At 46.1% G+C, this 18,449-nt stretch overlaps 1 pseudogene; it reads right to left on the bottom strand.

Moving 5' to 3' along the window:
* Positions 1–11,731: 11,731 nt before the first annotated feature.
* LOC101768782 lies at positions 11,732–12,330 on the bottom strand (annotated as a pseudogene).
* Positions 12,331–18,449: the final 6,119 nt, after the last annotated feature.

Genomic DNA, 18,449 nt, shown 5'->3' with positions numbered 1-18,449 from the left:
CAAGACCGCCGATGGCGTGGAGCTTGCCCTGACCCTCTCCGTCAACAACACCAGCACGCGCGCCCGGGTGGAGTACGACAACATCTACATCGACGTGAGCAACAGCACGGTGGCGGGAGGACTGTCGTTCAGGGCCGACATTTCGGCGGCGGTGGCCGGGCCGCTGCTCCAGCCGAAGCTCAAGGAGACCAGGATCAACGCGACGCTGTTCTCGGCCCTCAAGGGAGAGCCATTAATGGTGCGCGCCTTCACCCGCAACATGACCAACAATGCCTTCGCCGTGACGGTCACCGCGGTGGCAAGATTTAAGGTCGGCTTCGCGCAGACGCGGCTGTACGACATCAAGGTGACATGCGCGCCGGTCAGCTTCTTCCCCGCCGCCGCTGAATTGAGCGGCGTACCACCAGCTCCCCTGCCGGTTCTTTGCGGCTAGTTAAATAATTAACTGGCATGAGTGCATCATGGACAAGGAATCGACGACACGATTATTAGTTCGGTTCGACCTGTGTGTTTGTTTTAAGAAATTTAAATCTTATGATCATTTGTGTGCTTCCAGATATGAACTTACATGATGGTTGCTTTGATTTGGTTCTAGGATTAGAGTATTTCTTTCTGTTTTGTACACTTGTACTAAAATTTTGTGTGCCAGAGGCTGCCATGCCCGATGCATTTTTTGTCACCTTTGACTAGCTAGTACAATTTGTTGGACTACAGAGACGTGGTGAGACTCTTAGAGTTACTAATTTGCACCCCTAAACGTACAAAGTAGCATATGATATAACACTCATTCACACATGAACACATTGGTTGCTTTCACATGCATCAGATCGAGATTATTCGAATATAAGTTCAATGCACCACATACTTAAGTTGTAATCGGGCACGAGTTTAGAACAACTTCCACACCATGCATACCGCATCATTACGTGCACATAAACTAGTCCAATTATCACTTAAACCTACTAGCCGCATGCGACAGGATCCATGGGTCGAACTACACTCTGTTGACTCCAAGAATACACTATCTCAAGCCTTGTAGATTAGCTTCAATGGCACTAGTGAAATTTGCTTGTAGGTGAGGTAAAATGAATATGAACCTAACAAGCATTATTATGCAACCATGCATTCTCGGATGGAGCTTGTTGAATGTGTACCACGAACGACTTCGTGACATGAAGACTTCTTTTTAACTAGTATTGGTGCGCATGAAGTTTTGATAGATTGAGTCCTATAGGCAAAAGGGAGCAACACAGAGCAAGAAGCCATGCATATTATTCAATTATACGCTCAAAATGCAATAGAACAAAACTAAGATAACATATTGTGCCTTGCGCATGTATTCTTGCGATCCTTTATTTGAGGCATATCGTCTACCATGTCTGCCTCATTTGTTGCATACTTAACCTTTTTTATGAAACATAGTATAGAGGTAAACATTCACATACACTCATCCCTATAAACATAACCAATCGCGCCCTATCCTTACAAGTACCTTCGTGAGACCAGTGGCCTGACTGAAAGTAGATATTGGGATTGTCAAAGTTGCCATAGAAGCAGCCTTTGCTGCCGATAGGCATGCTACCTTCCACTTAAAAAATAGCATCATTTATTCCTATAATGAGCAGAAGTGTTAAGTCTAGGATTCAAATCCGGGTGGAATGCTTCTACTACGAGGAACCTAATGAATCCACTATGCTTAGTTATATGAGGATCTTACGGTATCCCCAATAAATTAACAATGTATAACCAATTTGAGTAAAGCAACTATATGTCCAAAAAAGCTCTAACCATTTCGACAAGTCAATATGCATGTATCTCTCGTCACTAACATGTTGAACCACATGTGTAGCACAACTCAACATGGTTCCTTAAGAGTGTATGTGCAATAATCACGCACATTTTTTTCGAGTAAATAATCATGCACACATGATACGATTGTTGGTCCTTTTCGTCTTTTTGTTTTTTTTTCATTTCTATATGATTGTTTGATCTCATTGCGGCGTCGGTCCTTCTTTATTCTTTCCTCTCCCTCTGAGGAATTCGGAGCTAAAGGTGCATGCATTACGAAGGAAAAGATCCAATGCAAGGACAGCAAAGGATACCTGCCTCGATAGGATGAGTAGGGCCCTTTTTGGTGCACATAATATATGATGCCGCTGCATGTGCATGCAAAGTCATCGTATTCGATCGCTTTTGCTTTTTGAGATGTGATAACAATTGTTAGGTTCTTGCCTTGGTCTTTGTCTATTCTTAGCAAAGGTGGATGCGCGCACATTTGTTGCGTACTTCACCTTTTTTATGAAACATAGTATAGAGGTAAACATTCACATACACTCATCCCTATAAACACAACCAATCGTGCCCTATGCTTACGAGTACCTTCGTGAGACTAGTGGCCTAACTGAAAGTAGATATTGGGATTGTCAAAGTTGCCATAGAAGCAGCCTTTGCTGCCGATAGGCATGCTACCTTTTTTTAGATTAAGGATAAAATCCAGCTTACTGTATCCACATGGTGGACATACATGTGGATATATACAGCCAAAGGTTACAAAGAGTTCTTAGACTCTAGTCCTCAACAATGAGGAGCTCAAAACATAAGAAAGAAAACTCTAAGATAAAGAAAATAATTAGAAGACTAAGCTTCATTCTTCTTCTGCGTCCATGCTTCATCCTTGCGTTGTCTTCGTGGATCGTCATGCCATCACATCTTTCGTCTGCTTAGAAACTTGATGCCGAACTTGGAATACTTGTCTTCTATCGCTCGCACAACAGACTCCATCTTAGGCAATGAAGGTCAGGCCAAAGGACTTCCAAGGTGACGCCTCCAAGAAGGACACGACGTCGAAGATGCCTTCGCCGCCGGCAAGCTGGAGTAAAGTTTTCACCTGGAAGACCATTGACCTTGCAGAGAGCATCACAACAAACACCTCAACAGAAGAAAATGACGCCCAATTGACGCTGTCGTTGCTGACACCGACACCAATCGGGTAAAGCTTTCGCCCGTAACTCCTGCACGACCACATCATCACCCCAACAAGAAATCAGCGGCATTCTTGTGGCACAACCAGCGGATGGCAGAGACCTCTAGAGATGACACCTATAGGTAGGAAACAAAATTAGAGATGCCGCCGTTGCCGGTCCAGTAGAGCCGGAGTAGGGTTTTCACCCGGAGGTCACCAAGGTTGCGAGGAGGAGAGCTTTAGGATGCCTCCTCCATGGAGGTGAATGGCGCCCGAGGGCATTGCCGCCGTCAGCACTGACACGCAGTGGAGTATAGCTTTCGCCTGTGCTCTCAGCACCCCACAAGCACTGTCCACCGCTCACTGCATGCTGGCCGAGAGCTTAGTGAGCTCAGTGACGGGCGCGTCGCCCGCTGCCTCACGAGCCCACCAGAATCCGCCAGCCGCCGCCACCCTCAGGCAGCTGGAGTAGCCAGCAACAACATCGAGCCACCGGCCACCGCCACTCTGCATGACCCGCCGCTCCTCTTGGAACCCATCGCAGATCTTGAAGGGAAACCGGCCAACCGGCTGCGAGGGGACCGGATCCGGGTGCCATGGCTGCGGATCCGTGGCCACCGAACCTCCGGGCTGACTGGCAAGGCCAGGCCCAACGAGCCACGGCCACCCAAGGGCAAGCCACCGTGCTGCCTGCCAGGACCAGGCATGCGCGAATCAGCTAGGGGAGGCACCGGATCCGACCTCTACGACGGCAGATCCGGGGTGCGCCAGCCTCCACGGCCAGAGACCTAGCTCTGCAAATGGCGCGGTCACCGGTGCCCTTGGAAGCTTGAACGTGAGGAAGATGGGAGGAGGGAACTCAACAAGCGGAAGAGAAGTGCCCCGCCGCCGCCGTCCTTGCGGCCACCCGGGCTTCCGAGGGCGTGCTCCGGCGGAGGCAGGACAGCAGGGGCGCAGAAGTGGGCTGGCAGCGAGCCCCCCGCCCATACCTACCACTTAAAAAATAGCATTATTTATTCCTATAATGAGCAGAAGTGCTAAGTCTAGAATTCGAATCCAGGTGGAATAGTTCTACTACGAGGAACCTAATGAATCCACCATGCTTAGTTCATATATATATGATGATCTTACGGTTTCCCCTTCGGTACGTAAATTAACAATGTATAACCAATTTGAGTAAAGCAACTATATGTCCAAAAAAGCTCTAACCATTTCGACAAGTCAATATGCATGTATCTCTCGTCACTAACATGTTGAACCACATGTGTAGCACAACTCAACATGGTTCCTTAAGAGTGTATGTGCAATAATCACGCACATTTTTTTCGAGTAAATAATCATGCACACATGATACGATTGTTGGTCCTTTTCGTCTTTTTGTTTTTTTTCATTTCTATGTGATTGTTTGATCTCATTGCGGCGTCGGTCCTTCTTTATTCTTTCCTCTCCCTTTGAGGAATTCGGAGCTAAAGGTGCATGCATTACGAAGGAAAAGATCCAATGCAAGGACAGCAAAGCATACCTGCCTGGATAGGATGAGTAGGGCCCTTTGTGATGCACATAATATATGATGCCGCTGCATGTGCATGCAACGTATTCGATCGCTTTTGCTTTTTGAGATCTGAAAACAATTGTTAGGTTCTTGCCTTGGTCTTTGTCTATTCTTTATCTTAGCAAAGGTGGATGCGCGCACATGATGTGCAATTTGATTATAAAAGGGTTGGGAAAGCTCCAAGTAAGGGACACGATGCGTTGGGCCTCGGCCTTTTTGTCTTTTTTTTTATTAGGTCATTATCGTGGTCATTCTTGTTAAATGGCATGTCGCCTCATCAAATATAATGACATGATAAAGTATTTATAAGAAGAGAGAAGATATGGATTTCGTTTGGATAAAACTTGGTATACATTGTTCCTAAGACTATAACCCTATTCGGCAGAGTTACGGGAAAAAACTTGGATCACTTAGAGCTAGGTATTAGATTTAGAGCTGCAGGTCTATCAGGAACATTTAGTTAAAATATTTTGTTTATAATTTAGACTAAACACAAATATTTAAATCATTTTATTTTAGATTACAGAGTACAGACCTAACATGGATCTCGAAGGTGGAGCTATGCTAAACAGATCCTATGAAACATGGTAAAATTGACATCGAGAACTACATAGTTTCATTTCATCTGAGTACATGGTAAAATTGACATCGAGAACTACATAGTTTCATTTCATCTGAGTACGTCCAATTAGTTTAGATGATGCCATAGTCTTAGAAACTATCTCATGAAACCCCCACTCCATTGAGAATGGCAGCTCAGCACGATAACCAAGGAAGGGATGAGACGGAAGAGACACTACTGGGGAATGCGTCATTAGTACCGACTGGGAACCCCCATTTAGTACCAGTTTCGCAACCGGTACTGATAGTTCGGTACTAAAGGGGGACCTTTAGTACCAGTTGAAATAACCGGTACTAAAGGTCTATTAAAAAATAAAAATAAAGAAATCCACCGCCGGCCCTGCCCTGCCGCCAGCCCCCGCCGCCCCCACCCCACCGCCGACCCCAGCCTTCCACGGCTCCAACCGTCCTCCGCCTACCTCTGCCCAGCCCCTCCGACTCCCGCCGCCCAGCCCCGCCCCCACCGTCCTCCACCCTCCGCCCCACCTCCGCCTATGCCCCGCTTCCCCTCCACCCCTCCGCCGCCCCCTCTGCCTCCGCCCGGCCCCACCTCTGCCTTCGCCTCTGCCCAGCCCCGCCGCCCCCTCTGCCGGCTTCCGCCCGCCCACCCACGCTCCTGCCGCCTGCCGCCGCCCGGCCTCGCCGCCTCCGCCTCCGCCCGGCCCCCGCCTCCACCCGGCCCCTGCCGCCACCTTCGCCCGGCCCCGCCGCCCTCTCCACCAGCTCCCACCTGCCCGCCGCCGCCTCACCTCACCGCTGCTCCTCATTGTCGGTGAGGGGCGAGCGGAGGGAGGAGGGGAGGGAAGGTAGAGGAAGAGAGAGTGCGAGGGTGAGAGAAAGGAGATCGAGAGAGATAGAGAAGCAGACAGACGGGAGAGAGAGAGAGGAAGTGTGAGGATAAGAAGACGGACAGGAGAGAGAGGATAAGAAGCAGCGGGGTCTGTGAGAGAAAGAGGGGGCGAATGGGAGCTTTAGTACCGGGTGGTACGTCCACATGGTAATAAAGGGGATCATATGTGCCATCTAGAGATTTATTTTGTTAGGCTCGAGACTAATACCCACATTAGTCTCAGGACGAATGCTCAATTTTTCAGTAGTGAGAGGGGATTGGATAAAATTTATTTTGAAGAAACTATCCACTAGAATACAAATTATATGTCATAAATTATAGTACTCCCTCCGTTCCAAATTATATATCATAAATAATATCTATAATCTAAAAAACTAAAACGACCTGCAATTTGAAATGGACGGGTATCACATATTAATTAATTAATTAATTAGATTCTTGCCTTGGTCTTTGTCTAATCCTTTTCTTTAGCAAAGGTGGATGTGCGCACATGGTGTGCACTGATTATAGTGGACAGGGGAAGCTCCAAGTCATCATGGACGACACGATGCCTTGGGCCCTTGGTCTTTTTAATTATTTGTGTGCATCTTTTTTCTTTCTTTTATATATCATCATCACTTGGATCCACCAACAAAGGCTTAGCCGGTGCATGATCTGCAAGCGGGCTGGCCGGGTTGGGGCGGCCTTTGGATCAAGAAGAGAAAAAAACAGTACGTAGTTCATTGGGCTCGGTGGCGATTGTTCTTGCAGGGATCATGGGCGCGGCCCGAGGCTTGGCTTGTTCGTGTTTCTTTCTGGTCCGCCGTGCCAGCCCGCGTTCTCCAGCCGTTTGCCGGTACGGTGGTGCCAGTGCCGGGCTCCGTCGTCGTTGATCCCCAAGATGACGACAACAGGCACAGCGAAGCATGCATGCGGTTATTTCCTCCATCCCGAGCGCATGCATGCGACCACACCTGCCGTCAGAAACTTGGTACCGATGCTTAATTGCATGCGGTTCTATCCTGCGTAAATTGTTGTTGCAAAATTTATCACGTAAATTGTTGTTAGGAAAATATTTGTGTGTATAAATCATGCGTGTAATTTATAACTTTCTAAAATAAAGAATGAAGTTATCCTTTAGAGAAGTTGTGTTGAAAAATTATCCCATAAAAAATTGTTAGTACAAAGTTATATGTCAAATTTATATGTATAAGTTATGTATAAATTAAAGGAGTATGCTTATCTATTTCGTATATACTTCATTCAGCCATCAATAAATAAACGTGTAAGTGCTATTGTATATATTTTAGGTGTAGCTGTTTATTCTACACCCACGTATAAATTCTGACAAAAATAATCGCTTTGGACTTGTGAAAATATTTCATAAGGTTTTAATTTGTCATTTTTACAGAGAATTATGTGAAAGTCACATCTAGAGATGGACCGTCACTAATGCCCAAATTGAAATATTTACATCTCTGGCCTTGAGAGAAGCATATGAGCCAGCAGCATGCATGTCGAATAAAGTAATTGTCCTTTGCTTCATTCCCTGGGTTAGATAGATTCCACCAGCAGCTCAGTCTATTTTTTTCAATATTGGTTTCATATATATTCAACTTTTTTCAAACAAACACCGTGTTTGTATTTCTATTTTAATCAATTTAGAAATGGATAACTAGTTCATGGAATGTATAATTTGTGTATCATACAGTGTTCATGCACCCTTGTGGAATAGAGAGGTAGGGCCGGCATGCCGGTTTTCGGGCGAAAATTTTGGAATATGGACAGATTTTAACTGGAATTTGAGGATAGAAGTGAATTCTGGCCGAAATATTACCGGTATGGCTACTTACCTGACCAAGTTGAATGTGGAGGTGATTTGGGAATGTAGGGAAGTGGTCCGTATTTATAAGAAGTTTTGTGGTTGTCTTCAGTTGGCTTAATTTAGCTAGGGATGTGTTATCAATGGTTGGGAGGGGGTATGTCACACCCGGTTTTAACAAAACCAAGTGCTACCTATATGTATGCCAGGATCTAGTTTCATACATATAGTGACATCATTAGTGAATAATAGTAACAGTATCACGTAAAGGAATATAAATAATGACTTACGAGTCTATCAGAGATATACAGCTTAATCCTGGAAATGAAGGCTCCAAACTTCACAGGCAATCGACTGGGGGTTGCGGGTTGCGTACGCCTAGAACTCAACATCATCTTCAAAAAACTTCACACACCTTCTTCTTCTGAGCAGCATTAAGCAAGTATAGTTGGTACTCAGCAAGGCCACATGAAATAACCAAAATAACGATTTTAGATCCATCTTCAAGTTTATTAATCATGTGAGGATCCAAGCCACTCTTGACCGTGAGCATGGCTGATATATCAGTTTTACACTCTGCAGAGGTTGTACATCTTTACCGACAAGTCGTGTAAAAGTTCAGAAAAACTTTAGACCCAACCATACTGTGTTGATCAGGTACTCATCACACTACCGAGGTGTCACTGCATAGGGACGCTACGAGAACTTTACAAAGATTTCCCTAATAAGTAGCAACCCGCTAAGGTTTCAGGTTGAAGCAGAACATAAACCTCTCTCAAGACTGCGAAGCTACCATAAAGCAGATCAGCCTGAGGGTCGGGCTATACCCCATCAACGCCTCCCCTCTTGCCCTTTCGGTAAGATTACCCCAAATTAGAGTCTCTAATTAATTAGCCAAGACTAGAGTCATATAGTTCTTGTGGTTGTACTGTTTTCCTGGGTGGTCGATCCATATTCCAATTAACATTATCATGGTATTATAAATAAGTATAGACAGAAGGGTGGTTAGGGACACTTGCCTTTCTCCAAAGAAAAGTTACTCTTAATGCTCTTCAGCTCTTACTCTCTTGAAACTCTTAACCTTCAAATCTTTCGAATAGCGATCTTTCTACTCGAAGCAATCATCAGGCACAAGTATACAAAGCAAACAAACAATCACAACTAAGAACAGTACACCAATCAAAAGACAAGCTTTAAAACAGCATACTAAAAGATAGGGCTCGATTCTAGGAACGCAAGGCTGCAAGAAAGACTAGAAACGGTGCTATGGTTGAAAAGACAAAGCTATCGAGCGGTTTGGATTGTAAAAGAAAAGACAAGAGCTACATGTTTCATTTATTTTAGCCGAGAAAAATATTGTAAAGATATTTCAGAAAAATATCCTTAGTTGGAATTAATCAAGTCATATTTACATATGAAAAGATAATGTAAAGCTTAGTCCAATTTTATTTCTAAATATTTAAGAACAATTTAAGCAAATTAAACATTTGATTTTAAAAGAAGTATGTAAAAGCATCTAAGCGTATAACTTTATGATTCGGGTTGAACTAACCAAATATAATTAAATATACATTTCTATTCATTTTAGCCAAATTAACATTTAATCATGAAAATTCAAGATATAACCTATGTAGCTTTTATTTATAAAACAAACTGAATACACATTAATCAAATTGAGTTTAAATTATGAAAAGCCAAGGTATATCTCTAATTAGCTTTTAATTGGAGGAGTTATTTAAATAAACATTAATCAAATTAACATTTAATATGAAAACACGGGGTTAACTCTAATTAGATTTAATTAGGAAAGCAAGTGTATAAGTACTCAATCACATTAATATTTTGAATAAATTACAAAATAGAGAATATGATCAACACTGCTTCTAATACATGATTTAAGTTGACATGAATCTAACGCAACAAGAACCAGGTTAAACGGAGGTAAAACGTGAATTCTATTGGTTAAACAAGGATTAAGGATCTAATCGTGATTGACCATAGACGACAGGTGCTAGCAAGGAAGATTCCCGAGACACATTGAACAATGCTCACGAATAGATTGGAACTCAGGGTTAGATCCATAAAAGGTCTCAGCTTGGGTTAGGTTGAAAGGATCTAAAAGGTTTAAGAGTCATTCTATAAATCTGCCAAGACACAAAGAATCGACCAGATATTACAGATTAGCTCGAGGGTCTACATGCAAAAGCATAGGGGCTAACTTGAAAAGCTCTGGGAGCTTGCTCCCATGACGAATGGCGGCTCGGCCAGCCAAAATAGGCAGTGCTCCGGCCGGCTATGGCGAGGGGAAGCGGCGAGGTAGATAGAGGAGGTCGAGGGGAGATTTCGGATATGCTCACCGGCGGCGGAGGACAACGGCAGTGGCCGGAATTAGGCTCAGCCGCGGTGGAAGATGGCGATTGGCTCAACCTTCACGGGAACGAGGTCGTGCGGCGGCGAATCGATGATGACGGCCAGTGAAAAGCACGCTGCTTGACATCATGATGCTCCTGGTGGCGTTGGCCGGCTCCGGTGGTACCTCGATGCGTCGAATCGAGCTGCCAAGCCCGGCGGCGGTACTCGGCCCAGGCTTCAGTGGTTGGCGGCGCTCCGACGGCGGTATGATGACGAGAAGAGGTGGCAGGTGTGTGGCCTGGTGAGGCGAAGCTCGGGGCAGCGTCAGCTTGCTCCAGCAATGCTTCGACGCGGCGAATCGAGCAGAAAGCCGACGGCGGCACCCAGCTTGGCTGGCGGGCTTGCAAGGCTCGGCCGCCTTCAGTTAACTAATTCAATTTTCACTGCTCTACCTATATTTCATAGTGTATAAGCAGATTGATAAATATAGGAAGCATTACCTTTGGAGAGGTTTAGACATTAATAACAGAAAATCACCTAAAGCAGCCTGGGAAATGGTCTGCCTTCCAAAGAAAGAAGGGAGTTTGGGAGTTCTGAATCTCAAAACACAAAATGAAGCCTTAATACTCAAATTCTTACATAAGTTCTTTAACAGAGCGGATATTCCTTGGGGACATCTGTTATGGGAGAAATATTACTCTAATGGAAAACTGCCAAGTCATGTAAGGAAGGGCTCTTTCTGGTGGAAAGATGTTCTAAAGCTTTTGAATAAATATAAAGGACTTGCAACGGTTTCAGTTAATGATGGATACACATGCTCTCTTTGGAATGATCTGTGGAAAGATCGAGTGCCAACTTAGGAATACCCCCAACTCCTCTCCTTCACCAAAAAGCAGGAAATTTCTATTCAAAAAGCCCAAGAAATAGTAGATGTTCAGCAATTGTTCCATCTTCCTCTTTCAACTCAGGCACTTGATCAACTGATGCATCTGGCTGCCAGTTTGGAGGATCTAAACCAGATATATGGACATACATTTAGGCAGCCCATATTATTCATCATCAAAAGCTTATCGTCATCTCACTGGTCATTCTTAGAAGGAAACATATGATCTTACCTTCATATGAATGTGTACTTTGTCAGCATGGTGGAGAGAAAACTTTATTCCACCTCCTACTTAGATGTTCTTTTGCTCAGGAATGTTGGATTCATATAGGCATGTTTCCTAATTTGTCTGAAAAACCATATGAAATTCTAAATAGCTTCAGAATTCAGCTGCAGGTTCAATTCTTAATGGAAGTCATAATTATCATGTGTTGAAATATTTGGATGGCCAGAAATGATTGGATCTTCAAAGGGATCACTCCTTCAGTTCAAGACTCTTTGTTTCATTTTAAATCAATTTTTACTCAGGTTATCCTTAGAGTAAAAGAGGACTGGAAACAGCCGCACGTCTTCATGGTTAGATCAGACATTATAATATTTTTGATCTTCTGTTCTTTTGTTTTCTTGATTTGGATTTGTAACACTTCATCTATTTTTTTTAATTTCTATAATATATAACCAGCAAGGAAACTCTCCCTCGTGTTAAAAAAAAAAAAAGGCGGCGGCGCTGCGCAAGAGAGGACGCGAACTGCTAGTAGTACACACAAATACATCCTGAAAAAAGCCAAATGCTAAATTGGTAGTAGCGGGCCGGCCGCCGGTAGCCTGCACTCAGCACGCGCCCTGGTGGAACCCGACGGCCCCACCGCCGACGTCGTAGAGCACCTCGATGGTCCTCTGCTGCACGTTGCCGATGACGCCCGGCACGCGGTCGCCGCTGCTGGGCGCGAAGGCGAGGCAGTCGTTGAACAGGATCCCCGAGGGGTCGAGCTCCACGACGGCGTTTCGGTCGAACACCAGCGCCACCCTCGGCAGCCTCACGACGAAAACGCCGGTGAAGTCGTAGCAGGTGTCCAGGCTCCCCTTGGGCGGCGCCGGGCGGTACATGCCCATCCTGCTCAGAACCCGGCACGCCGTCGGCGGGAGGCGGGTGATCACCGTGCGGGAGTCCACCACCGCGCCGGCGGCGAAACGCCGCCGCGGGGACGTTGAGCCGCCGCCCGCCGACGGCGACGTCGCGGAGGAGGACGCGGTAGCACGTCGGAGCTGTAGGTGCCCAGCGTCGACAACCCGTCGGGGTAGGAAGGTTTCGGTTTCAGCGAGCTGATTACCACGAGCATGTACTCGTGTTCCTCAGCTCGGCCATGGACGGATTGACGCGGCGGCGTGACGACGACGACGAACACGAGCCATGCGAGAGGCTCAGCGGTGCCCATGTGCGGTTTTGTGGTGTAGACACTGCACGTACGCCAACATCATTTCCATTAGGGATTGGAAAATTTGTTAATTATTAGGCCAAGAGAAAAGAGATGGATGCGTACCCCTGTGTCCGGAGCAGGAAGCTTTCGGTTTCAGCGAGCTGATTACCACGAGCGTGTGTACTCGTGTTCCTCAGCTGTTGCTGCAATAAGGACAGTTTGAGAAGAACAGGGCAAGAGCACAGGTATCAATAAAGCCAAAGCAACCGCCATATATGACTATCTCAAGTATAGATCTTGCTCTATTTGCGGCCTATGTTGGATAGGGTTTATATGGGACTCGATCATGCTTCAATATCCCCATGGTTTCCAGGTATATATAGGCCACGAGCACACAGGCAGATCTGAAGCACGAAAGCAAGTCCACACACAATTCGAAATACCACCCAGAATAGTAGGTCGCTTAGGATAGTCCCAATGGTAGTGTGATTACATACCACACACATGATTTTTTTTTACAGATGTGGCATTAATATAATATTACTATATTAATTTAATGATATTTTTATGATGCGGTAGCCTTGGATACAACATCATGAATAGGGAGGGATTCAAGTGGGTACTCAATAGAGTTTTCTGGGTCAGCTGATTAATTACGATAGTTTATTTCTCCTTTCAAATTATTTGCGTAGAATGACATTCTAGTTCATTTTATCAACTTAGAGCTCCTATTACGACCATATAGTGCTCGTTCCATGGACTATCACAGACCGATATGGAGCAATGGCAGTGCCTCGCAAAGTGTAGAAGGACATCTAATCGCCGAGCTGATGGAGAAGCAGTAGCCCAAGTGAAGCTCATGTTCGGTGATGTGGGTTGTTCTGGTCCGATCCCTGATGGGCCCTCGATTGGATCCACAAGCAGGGAGTGCCCAAATGGACCGGGGGCACCGAAATAAGGCATGTAGTGCAAGATCCAAGCATTGCCAGCCTAGGGACGGCGGCACAGCCGCCACAACGCCAAGAGGAAAAGGGAGGTGGGGAACTAGGGACTCCGATAGGAAAAGATGACGATGCCCGCCGCCACCTTCATTGCGTTCGAGTAGGCTTCCGCCGGTGAGCTCCAGTGGCGGGAAGATGGAGGGAAGGAGGGAGCAGGTGTGAGAGGCTAGGGAGGCGACACCACACCAGTTTCCCCTACGGACGAAATGCGTTGGCAAGAGATGTATTTTTCTTTTTTGAACTAGTATAGTGCAATACTTTTGTTCTCAAGGAGAGTATAAAATTTTCTTATAGGATTGGGAGACCTTCAAAATGCATATGGTCACCCTTTGTTCCAAATTGAAGGGAGGCTTAGAATTGTTAGCCTGTCGAGAAGCATCGGTTGATGGACTTCGATTAGGATAGCCAAACTATGATCATTGTCAGTTTTCCGCAGTGAAAATTAGTGGTCACAGTCATATTCCAAAGACCGTGTCACAATCCAAAGTGCGTCTCTTTTACCGCAAGTAGTGTCTAATACAGTTTTAGTCTTTGAAGCAATAGTACGTAATCTGTTCATAAATGCCCATCATACACCGACAGAGATCAAGCTAGGGTGAATATACAGGGAAATACAAAACATACTTGCGAATCATCAAGCAGGCTGCCGCCAGATCCAATCTAGTTCTACCAATTTGAAACACAACAAATGAAGCACAATTTTATTCGTCAAGCAGGCCGCTGCCAGGTCCAATATCTAGTTCTCTACTACACTTTGAATGCACAATTTAGTTCCTTGAATAAACGCGACCTTGAGAATCATTCACCGGATTGACTCCCGAGATTCTCCTTGCAAGGCACGTCCTTCCCGCTCCGGAGACCTCGTCGCCGCCGACCAAGCTAGCTCCCGCCGACGACGAGCGGCCAACATAAGTAGGTGACCAGTTGACTCGTCCTGTTGATCCCAGACCTCACCTCCGTGACCAGGCGGCCCTCCACCCTCATCGCCACGTCACTGATGACTTGGCGCTTCGTGTACAGCATGTCGAAGTGGAAGTGGTCCATGACAGCAGGGTCATCCTTTCCCTGCACATCCGATACGGAGACCACCGCCATCTGCTGCGCCACGGCGACGTCGTCCGGCGTGAACAGGATGCGGCAGTCTTCCTCCGGGTCGGCCGTCGCCGCCGCCACCGTCTTGTTGTCCAAGAGGTAGGCGGTGATGTTGAAGAAGTACATCCGGGCGCGGCCGCTAGGGTTCTCGGCCCGGAGCTTGACGCCCAAGTGCACGATATTGGCTGCCGGCTGCGGAGTCGAGGACACGACGCCTCCGACGACCGAGAGGCTCAGCGATTCGGGGCGGAGCACCACCTTGATAGGGACGACGATGACGGTGATGATGAGCACGGTCACCACGGCGGCCACCGCGTCTTGCCGTCACCGTCCGCCGTCATGGCTAGCTATGACGACGGCGCTGATTGGTCAGGTTTTGTTCTCTAGCTGCAGCACTAGCTTAGCTGCTTGGCCTGGGTGTATATGCATGCATCATATAGAGAAAGTAATGCAGCTCATCGGTTGAGCAGCTACTCATTTATTATACAACACATTTATGGCCGATATCCGGCAATGACTTGGTGGTGACAATTGCAAATAATTTTCAAATGCAAGCAGCAAATGATTCTAATAAGTTTATAACCAGATACACAAGCCGGAAACCATGCATGCATGCAAATGATTCTAATAAGTTTATTAGCAACAAATGCTCATCACCATCCTTCTCTTCCATAGCCTTCCACTGGACTTTGGTGAGCAACACATGCTCAGCATCATCATCATCATTATCACCGCAACGCGGTCTTTCCTCGTACGCTCGTAATCTCCCAAAAACTTCTTCAACGGTCATTGTCTTCAAGTCACCAAATTGCACGATAGAAGCGACAATCTGCAAAAACTTGTTTGTAGCAGCTCTAAGAATTTTCTTTACCAAATACGGGTCCTCAATTTTGTCACCCCATCCACGAATCGTGCTGACGATCGAGTTTACTTTCATCGCAGCACGATCGAGTTTACTTTCATCGCAAAGTCATCAACTGAATCAGTACTTTTCATCCGCAATCCATCCAGCTCTTCTCTGAGGGTTTGGACACGAGCATCCTTTACGCGTTGAGCACCTTGGTACATTGTCTTGATGCACTCCCATGCCTCCTTTGATGTTTCCTTCTTAGACACTGCCAGCAAAGTCTCCTCCGGGATACCTTGATAGATGGCAGCAAGCACGGTCTAATCCATCATAGGGTCAACCTTCTCTTTCAGGTCAGTAGGCTCAACAACATCCCAAACGCCCCCAAACACCTTGTGCACGCATGAATACCTTCATCTTGATCGCCCAGGTTGTGTAGTTGCTCCTCGTGAGCATAGGATAGTGCAGCGATACCAGAGAACTTTGCTTCCCTAATGTTCCCGACATTGCCGCAACAATGTTAATCTGCTGCCTCTTCCACACGTGACATCACAAACTTGAAGAATCTCCTTCAAAATTTCGGGGAAGCGACGGGGCTCAGAACGAACATCCAAAAAACGAGTGTCACACCGATCAGCTGCTCCCACGATATCTTCCAGGATCTGCTCAATGACCTCCCGGTCGCGAGGAGGAACTTCCCAATAAAATACCTGGGCCTCCCTCTAACGGTAGAACGCCTACGTCGCATTGATTTCCAGCCTCTGATCGACAAGGTGGCGAGCAAACTCTCAAAATGGAAGGGCAGAAATCTCACGCAAGCCGGCAGACTATGCCTCACCAAGTCTGTCCTATCCTCACAACCCATCTACACGCTGACGGCCCTCAGAACGCCCAAGGAAGTACTAGAGGACATTGACAAAATCAGAAAACGCTTCCTATGGGCGGGAGACAAAGAACTTACTAGAGGCAAATGCAAAATCAACTAGACAAGGACAACTCTACCGAAAAAACATGGCGGCGTCGGAATCCTTGACCTCCATAAATTCGCAAGAGCCCTACGCCTTAGATGGTTATGGCATGCATGGGCTTCCCCAGATAAGACGTGGGTTGGAACCGAAACACCCTGTGACGACAAAGATAGACTCCTTTTCGCGACATGTACGACGATCACACTCGGCAACGGGGTCAACACACGATTCTGGCAAGATGCGTGGGTCGCAGGGAGACGACCAAAGGACATCGCTCCACATCTCTACGCGAAAACCAAAAGGAAAAAGAAAACAGTACGGGAGGCTTTCCACCATAACAGCTGGATTAGAGATTTACAGCACAGAACAGGCTTCACAAACTCTCTACTCAGCGAATTCGTAACCTTATGGCCTCTAATCCAACAATACCAGCTAAACCCGGACCAGGAGGACGTAATTACATGGAATTTCACCCAGAGCGGTCAATACACCTCAGCTTCAGCATACAAGGCCCAACTTCTAGGTAGCATCAAAACGCCAGATCTGGCAACAGTGTGGCAAGCTTGGGCACCGGCAAAATGCAAAGTCTTTGCCTGGCTGATCCTCCAAAACAGGGTTTGGACTTCGGACAGATTAGCAAAGCGGGGCTGGGACCATACTCCTACTTGCACCCTATGCCGCTGCACGATGGAGATGGCGCATCACCTCCTAGCTGAATGCAGATACACAAAACAAATCTGGAAGCTCATAGCCCAATGGCTATCACAAGGAAACCTGCAACCGGAGCAATGGACACACAGTACAAGGGCCATTGATTGGTGGCTCGGCATCACATCAACACCAGGGACCCCACGTAAAGCGTACAGAAGCCTAACCCTACTCATTATGTGGGAGTTATGGAACGAACGAAACTCCCGCATCTTCCGCCACAAGGGTTCATCGACAACGCAACTAATGGCAAAAATAAAATCCTCAGTTAATATGTGGATAGCAGCGGGAGCGAGAGACCTAGCGGCCCTGCTACCGTAATCACACCGCTACGATGCCTCTGCGCCATTTTTGTTTTCCCTTTTCCCCTTTCCTTTTCCTTTCTCTTTTTCTTTTATTTACTTGACCGCTCCGTCGGTTGTTTCTCCTCTATATCAATGAAATAGGCACACTCTCGTGCCCTTTCCGTTCAAAAAAAAAAGTTAATCTGCTGCCTCTGCTACCCTCTGGCTACTGTCCGTGACGGTGTTGCCCTTCCCGGCTTGTCTTTGCTGGACTTCGACGAGCTCACGTGGGCGTTCTGTAAGATAGAAGGAACGTGGTTGCTAACCTGGCATTGCCATGGTGCATGTTAATATATGAGGTGCAAAAACAGCCTCCAAGAGATTACATCTGCAAACAGTTGTAGATTAGGTTCAGTCGTAATTCTATAGGATACATTTGAGTTCTATTCTATCTCTAAACCTCTAAACCAACCGAACCATATCTACAACTCCTGAATAGCTTAACAACTAAGCTACCGAGCCCAACAAACCTGAACTCGGATTACATGGAATATTATCTACTTCTAACAGCCCCTCTCAATCGAAACTTCTGCTAACCTGAAGATTCAGATTGTTCCTGAAATTCTCCAGCTTGCAAACAGGAAGCGCTTTTGTAAATCCATCCGCCAATTGGTCTCCTATTGGTATGAACTGAACCTGCAGCTACTTATTAGTTACACGTTCACAAACAAAGTGAAAGTCTATCTCAATATGCTTGGCTCTTGCATGAAAAATAGGATTAGCTGATAAGTACTTAGCACCCAAGTTATCACACCATAGAACTGGCGGTTCTTGAAGATACACGCCAAGTTCTGCTAGCAAGGATTGTAACCATATTACTTCTGCCGTAGCATTTGCCATTAGATTCATATTTTTTATGGAGGACAATATATATGCACCATTAAAGGTAAAGAAATGTAGCCGTATCGTATTGTTATATGTGTGGAGTTATCAATTGAAAGACCGTATCCATGCGCATACACATGCAGCAGCGTGCGCCCTGGCCTGACGCATCCACCTTTTGTAAAGAAATTAAATTTTTCATCTATCAAAGTAAGGGAAAGGATAAAA

This window comes from Setaria italica, chromosome IV (genome assembly GCF_000263155.2).
Source record: "Setaria italica strain Yugu1 chromosome IV, Setaria_italica_v2.0, whole genome shotgun sequence".
Classification (NCBI taxonomy): domain Eukaryota; kingdom Viridiplantae; phylum Streptophyta; class Magnoliopsida; order Poales; family Poaceae; genus Setaria; species Setaria italica.
Note: the sequence above shows the minus strand (reverse complement) of the source record. Positions and strands in the feature narration are given on the sequence as shown.